The sequence below is a fragment of the Cucurbita pepo genome, chromosome 3 (assembly GCF_057944985.1).
Source record: "Cucurbita pepo subsp. pepo isolate OVF chromosome 3, ASM5794498v1, whole genome shotgun sequence".
Classification (NCBI taxonomy): Eukaryota; Viridiplantae; Streptophyta; class Magnoliopsida; order Cucurbitales; family Cucurbitaceae; genus Cucurbita; species Cucurbita pepo.
Window position 1 is genome coordinate 6,613,218 of NC_141800.1, and position 8,412 is coordinate 6,621,629.

An 8,412-nucleotide genomic window follows, 5' to 3' on the forward strand; every position below is an offset into this window, starting at 1 on the left:
GTTTGTGGTCCAACCAGTAAACCGAATCCCTCTCATGCTAATGAGTGGGTGGGACCCCTTGTTCAAGACCTTGAGTCAGTGCTTAAGGGAACTAGCCCTCTTCTATCCCTAAAAGTGGGTAGGAGTGAATTCCATCTTGCACCCCACGTCCCCAGCCATTCACCCAGTCTTACCCCTGAAATGGGAGGCCTATTGAGTCGGCGAACTAGAGCCACTCTCACCCATGCAAATTTAAGGATAATTCCGAATAAACAGGAGTTCATGGTTAGCTCAGGATTAAAACCGAGTTACCTAGGTTATCGAATGAAAAGAAAATCAGTCTCAATAGTAAACGACATTATAAAGTGAGAGTGGTTTTCTTCATGGTCCGATCTTATGCAATACTCATTGCATAGGACGCCCCCACTCCAATGTCTCCACATGTACAATTTAGTGATCACATTGTTTATATCATATACAAAAGTGGGCCATCCATAGTGTCCCCATAATAAGGTACCCAACCTTATCCTTATACTATAGATCATTTTGACTATATATACTTGAACTTGATCCACTCTTATGTCTCTACATATAGTTCAAGTAATCATACTATAGCCAGTGTTCTTAGTTTATTGGATTTAGATTGATGATCGTAAAGTTCACTTTATTCAATAACAATCTTTACTGAATAAACAACAATAATAACTTTATTGAAAATAGAATATGTTTTTGTTTACAAACTATTAGTTTTAAGACATAAAACCCAACATCATCAACATTGTCATTTAAAACTTGAGTGTTAATATTACTCTCTTTAATTTTTCGTCATGAAAATTTTGAAGTTAAGGGTTTATTATGATTTCATGCAAGTAACACACGTGAAACAAGATTTGAGGTTTCAAACATATGCATCGTCAAATTTGTAATAAGACACAAGAATAGACGAACAACATTGTTCATTTGAAAAAAAAAACTACGTACCATTATGTTACATTGCATTGTAATGAAACTATAAAAAGATGGTGGAATTCTGAGAAGATTTCCAAACCCATCATAACATGATGTACGACCAAACTAATTATTTAAACATGACATTGAAATGGAAAATTGAAGAAGAAACAAGAAACGGAAATGAAAGGATTTGGTTTCAAGCAGCGCATTGGAAGCCGGACGGAACCTTCTTTCCACAGTAGTTCAAAAGCAAGCTGAGGGAAACTGAGAGGTCAATCTTGAGAACCAAGGCTCTGGCCTTCACCGCAGTGCAAAGGCACACAGCAGCTTCCAGGTCAACAAGGCCTTGGATTAGGGTGCAGCATGGGGATTTTGGTGGTGAGCGGATCACTAAGTGCACTAGATCGTCCAGCAAGTCGACGCAGACATCGAGCTTGAGGGTGTCCCAGGGGCACTTGGGGAGTGATGGTTGCTGCCTTGACGGGGTGGGCTTGTGGGGCTTGGGTGGCGGCGGTGGGCAAGGGACATAGGTGGAGCTGACCATAGTGAAGAAGAGGAGGTTGAGGAGGAGGAGGAGGGCAATGGGTGAAGAGAGCTTGGAAGCCATTGGTGGAGAGATATTGAAGGGTTTGTAGGTTTGTGGGATGGCTTGTGAAGAATTATGAGAAGGGTTAGGGTTTTTATAAATGGGGTTTGGGAATTTGTTGTATTTAAAAACAAAAATTCCTTATAAATTGCTGGATATGAAACACCTAACTCTTTGAGTTACTTTATTAAGTTTTGAGGAATTGATTTGAGAGATGGGTTTTTAATTAGTTTGTCTTTTTTAAAGTATTATAAAAATGTCAAATGGCCTACAAACTAGACGAAGTGATGTTCGATAATAAGATATCAAATACTTTTTAAAATGAAATTGTGGTTTGTATGGTTGGAATATAATATTTGATAGAACCCTTCCAGACAAGTGGGTAATAGATGATAATCTAGAGATTATTTTTAGCACAAATAATTTTTACAAATATAATATGGTTTTTTTTTAAATATAACTATGAGATTCCACGTCATTTTGAAGGAGTAACGAAACATATTTTTTTTATAAGGGTGTGGAAACCTCTCCCTAGTAAATTGTAAAATTGGCGGCGATATATAATGAGTCAAAGCGGATAAATATATGTTAACAATGAGTTTTGATATATATTGATGTTAGTATGACATAACAGTACAACTTCTAAAACATGACAAGACTAAGATTGTTATTACATGCATGCTTTGAAAATCTTTTAAAGTTTACTTAAGATGAAAATGGTTATAAGATAAAAGATCTAAAAAAAAAAAAAAAAAAATTAGACTTTTATTTAGGATCCCAAAAATCAATTTTAAAACATATATTGGACGGTTAAACTTCGATAGCATGAAACCCATCCTTGTTTCAAATAAAAACATGTTTGAATAAGATATTAAAAGAATGAAAAATTGAAATATAAACAAAACACTATCGAAAGTCTCTCCCAACTTCTATAGCAATCACTGTGCTGCTTAAGATTTCTTTGCCTTTACCTAAAAAATAGAAAATATTGATTATCAAAAATATTTAGTAAATAATCTTATTTCTAGGATTAGTAGATACAATCATAAACAAAGTCTTAATTAGAGGATTAATGTTACTTAAGGGGTAGAATGTAATTAAAGGAGTAAAACAAAGTTTTGAAAAAAAATATACCGTAAATAGAAGTGAGTTATTGGATCAATCGCTTAATTTGCGTTGGATATCAACATCAAGTTTTTGAAGGAAGAATAGCCATTTAAGGAGGTCATCTGAGTAAATGCTATTCTTGAACCCTCTTTTTGTTCATTGTGTTAATTTTGTAGCAATAGTTCAAATTTGAACTTAGGGATCACGTTTTAGTTTTAGAATTAAATTTTGTACCAAGCAAGAACTAAAATATGTTGTATACCTAATGTCATGTCATGTCATGTCATGTAAAGTAAAGGCATGTTATAGATTATATTATACTAATGATGATGCATGATGAAAGCCATGATGAATACTATGCATACATGTCTCGTATGTGTACTATGACATGAATAAAAGGATAAATGAAATGATTCTTATTGATTTTAAGCCATTGGGACCTCACGCATTTATGTATGTTGTGCATCATGATACATCTCCGTTATGTTAGTACATATGTGTAATTTCGATATTTATGTTCGTCATGATATCATGTGGGTCTTTCCCTCTGTGGTGTTCGGCGCGTCAGCACATTTAACCCAACGAGTCAAGCCTTAGGGGTATGTAAACGAGTCCATCCTTAACGGTCCATGTGCGCATGTGCGCTGTAACGACCCAAAATTTTTTGCTTAATTTAAGGTCGCTACTGTATACGTACCATAAACATTGAATGCGGAAGACTTTATTTGAATTCCATAAAACATGACCTTTATTTTAAAACAAAGTCATGGACTTACGTGTTTTGAAAACATCTTTAAAACGACACAACCAAAAACTTAAATAAAATGAATAAGAGTTTAAGTTAAAAACATCCTATTCTAGCCCAAGTCTAAGAAAATAAATACCACTACCCTCTGCATGTGCCTTGGTCTCGAGTTGCGATGTCGTCGTCAACCGTACCGGAATGCCTTGCCTTAACCTGAAAAATGTAGTAGCATATGGCTTGAGTATATAAAGAAATACTCAGCAAGTGACCCCACTATTGGGGTTAAATGCAACAATCACATGCAATGAAATGATGAGACCTATCTTTCGTTTCGTTTTCCCTATGATGCTGTCGTAACGGATAATTTTGGACGTGTACCATATACTAGTACTACACACAGCCCATACTTGCGAGTATGGGCTCACCAGCTAATTCACACACTCCTGGGCCACCTTCCTTACCCGGTGGGCAAACTCTGGGAGCCCCTTAGGCCAGACACTCGCTAGAACTAGTAACCGTCACGGCAGCGCTATGCAGACATAACGATCGTTGTCCTTCCATTGGATGTACGCGTCCGTACCTTCGTGATGGGATAGGGGTATCCGTCCCAAATGCATGAGCACACATAATGCATAAGGTCCCAAAACTTTTCCATTTTCATTATCCTTTAATACAACCCCGCTAGCATTATGTACGTATCATATCATTTTTCATATCGTTTCAAATATCGTTCATTATTCATGTCATATCGTTTCTCATCCTTCAATTCTCAAATCATACATAATTCTAACGGGGTTATACTTCATGTCATTTATCGTAATTTCATGTCATTCATATCGTGCTGTATACACACAATTTAGGAGACCTAACAGAACGTTCTATGCTTTTAACATAACATTTCATCATATACACATCATACCATAACATATTGCATCACAATGTCTGATATCATAAACGAGTCATAACATAAACACTTCATAGTCATATCGTTCTCTAACTTATCATAGCCTTAACGTTCTTTACTTATCACAGACATATCATTACGTTAACGTACCTTAGTCATCTCATCACAAGAACTTAACCTAACGCTATCGTTCTATCAATTTATCACAAACCTATCCCTTTCTACCCGTAGCCTAACTGTATTCTTCCATCAATCTCTCTTATCCATATCACTCCAGTATGTAACCTAACCTTAATGTTTCATGAACGTATTTTACTCCTATCGTTACATTTCGTTTTGTGCATCCTTCTCGTATCCTATCTCAAACATATCATTGAACACATCGTACCGTAATTATTATTAAACAATTCACATATTATAACATATACATAACAAATAAGAAGCATATCGATCCACAGACAATTCACACATATCAATATATATGACACGTGCAGAATCACGGGGCACGTGTCAACAGCAAATATAACCATACCGATAGTAAGTTCACTTGCTTGGCTAGCTTAAATCGTTGCCACGAATATATCTTTAATGAATGTTTGATTCCGTCCTTTGAAATCCGAGTCAACCTATGTGAGCCCATGACATCAGTTTCAAATTTGAAATCTACAAAATTATTTCTCTCATTTACATGGGTCCATTCTTAAAAGTCTTGAAATATAATCAATAATTATATTTTTATTAAAAATCTTATTTTCCATGGTTATTGTGGTAGAAAGAGAAGTATATACAACTATTTAAGTTATTCTCGCCTTTACTACTCTCTGTATTTAGCATTTACCTTTCCCTCTATGTTTAGTTTGTGGTTTTTAATTCCCTAATTTTTTTTTTGTTCGGTCTGCACTTTTCATTCTGTTCTCATGTATTCTAAATTTACAGTGGATCTCTGTTTCCAAATTGGCTACTGATATAAATTTAATCTAATATTACTAATGATTTGCTAGAATTCATATGAATGATGGAAAATAGAAAGTTTATAATTAAAATATATCAAAAAAAGAAAAAAGAAGAACTTGAAAAATTGGAAGGCATCACTCCAAGACAATTTACTTAAAAGAAAGTCAAAGTAATGGACAAGCAAAGAGAGGTGTGTGACACATCCTAGAACTCCACCAATCAATACATTGCATAATCAAATATAAAAACATTAATTAGTCAATTTAATGACTTTTATTTCTTCTTTTTTTTTTTTTGTACTCTTAATTTAAACTTTATTCTCCACTTGCAACCATACATCAAAAGTCAAACCTTCAAGATTTGATCCATTAAAAAACATTATATTTCCTTTGTTGTTCATTCTTAATCAATCCCAAAAAAGCCATATCAACTCTACCAATAGTTTCTCTTTAACTATTCAAATATTGTAGTTTTGCATGTCAATAACTAAACTTAAATTTCTACTAATCATAATTTAGAAATACTGTTTAGGTTAAATATTTATCTTTGTATAAGTTTTTTTTTTAATTATATTTTTCTTTATGATCGAAACAGTAAACGCAAGTTAAATAAATTGTTGAACAATGAATGTATATGTCAACTATCGATGAAAATGTCATAACGGTTCATATCAGTTATTTACGTGAGGGACCATTACGACTAATAAATTAAAGTAAAAAAAAAAAAAAAAAAACTGAATGAAATCGACCTACAAGAAATTAATATCCATATATTTATTTATTTATTTTTAAATTCAAATCAAACATTATAGTCAATGATATAATCCAATCCAATGATATATGTTCATTTTGGTTAATAGTCTACCTTTTATTAAAAAGATAGGTTTCATATTTATAATTTTAATTTCATGTGAAATAAATTTAATTCTTTTAATTAAAGTAGATTTTAAAAATTAAGAGGTGGAATTTATAATTATTTTAAATTAAGTCATTACTACACATAAGGATTTTGAAACAAATACAAATTTACTTCTCAATACAAGAATGTTTACCCTACTTCATGTGTTCCATGTGTTTATGCTCGGTAAGTACATGATCGACAAGACTCTAGTGATATATTATGAGCCTTTGCAGTTAGACAAAAGCTTGAGTAAAGAAAAAAAATATCTATATAGATTTTAGCTCGATAAGTGATGAAATTGCACATTAGAGAGATAACATTTATCACATGAAAATGATGATGGAGAAGTTCCTAGAGTTATTCCAAGCTTAAGATGTGTGTGTTATTTCTCAATCTTCATACTATCATTTCTTTTATTTCTAGCCAACGCCAATTTGGAGAACATGATGAAGAAAAAAGAAAATGGAGGAAGTCGATTTGGAGTTAGTTTTGGAACTATTCCTCAACGAGTAGGATAAAACGAACATCAACTCAAGAAATTTAGTGAACCCTGCACATGTCATTACTATGATTGTTTGCATGTATTATGTGATGCTATGCTATGTTATAAATTACGCTATGTCGTATTATGTATTGTTATAAGCTATGCTATAATACGACCATATCATGTTACCATCTTGTGGAATTATATTTATGATATTGATGATATGATGCATAAAACTTCATACACCAAGCTATGTAAATTATGTTAATTAGGGAAGATATGACAATTATTACGGATGCATGTCTCACAAACTTGGTATGTCATGAATGAATGGAGGTATGACTTGAATCATAAACTTATGTCATGGTTTTAAGCTATGGGGACCTCATGCATTTATGTGCGTCATTTGCACCAGGATACTTTCCCATTGTGATTAATACGAATGCGTACATTACAATATCTATTTTTGTCGTGATATTACGTGGGTCCTTTCTCCATGTGGTTTTCGGTAGCATGAGCGTGCATTAACCCGATGAATGAGGCCTAGGGAATATATACATGAGTCTATCTGGTGAGACTATGTGCACGTGCGTGGGCCATGTGTATAAAAGTACTACACATTCAACTCTACCCGGACTGAGTTTAAAGTCATGTCATGATGGTTTTATGAAATGATAGGTCCCACCATATTGCATTTGATTGCATTTTTCTTACTTCAACAGTGGGGTTACTTATGGATTATTTCTTAAAATACTAAGTCGCATGTTACTCTTCTTTTTTAGGTACAGGTAAGGTACTCTCGTATGGATGTGACGGCGTCGCGGTGAAGGCCATGAGATCAAAGCTAGGGTATTGTGTTCATGTTTGTTTTAGTAGTCCTCAGGTTATATCACGCCATCGCCTTATTTTTTTTTATCTCATTTAAATTCACATTAGCTATTTTTTGCTATATTGTTCATAGAAATATTGTTTTAATGAATTTATTATGAATGTTTAAGTCCACGACATCGTTTATGAAATATTTTCATAGACTTTTCCACACGTATTAGCCATGTCATGCATGTAGTAGTATCTATATTTGATTAGGAAAATTAGGGTCGTATAGGCCTAGCCTTGTCACTACCTAGAGTACCACAAGTGGCACCATCGATGCCTGTAGTAGTGTCGGTCCCCACTACGACTACCCTAATGTGGGAGACCTTTCGTTTAATAAATATAGACTATGACAACCAAATAACGAGCGTAGGCAACCAACAACCCTAAGATGATGCAAGAGATGAAATAATTATGAAATTGTAAGAGAAATAGCCTTTGTATCATCAATTGGACTGTTAAAGATCACATGTTTATTTAGATTGCTATCAGCTAATATCTAATTAAATCTCGTTGTAGTTAGGAGTTGATTTAGTTTTAATTTTTTTACTGGTTTGTTACTGCAGATTTCTAGGTAGCTTTTTTAATATCTTTTTATATTCTCTATATATTTAGACCTTTCTTGGTCTTCAGAATACAATTTTCTCCTGAACCATTCAATCACTCGTTCTTTCACTAACAAATTGGTATCAAAGCCGTCTTTTTAAGGATCTGTGAGATCAAAATTGAAGGAGAATCCAGTTTTTTAGCTGTTGCACCGCCAGTCTTCGATGGAGACAATTATCAAATGTGAAAAGTTCGTATGGAGACTTATTTGGAGGCTTTGGATCTTTGGGAAGCAATAGAAGAGGATTACGAGGTCCCTCCACTTCCAGCAAATCCTATTGTAGCAAAAATCAAAGCACATAAGGAAAAGAAGACAAGAAAAT

The 8,412-nt window shown here is 33.8% G+C and overlaps 1 pseudogene; it reads right to left on the reverse strand.

Annotated features, from left to right (window-relative positions):
* Positions 1-1,126: 1,126 nt before the first annotated feature.
* Positions 1,127-1,474, reverse strand: LOC147793122 (14 kDa proline-rich protein DC2.15 pseudogene; annotated as a pseudogene).
* Positions 1,475-8,412: the final 6,938 nt, after the last annotated feature.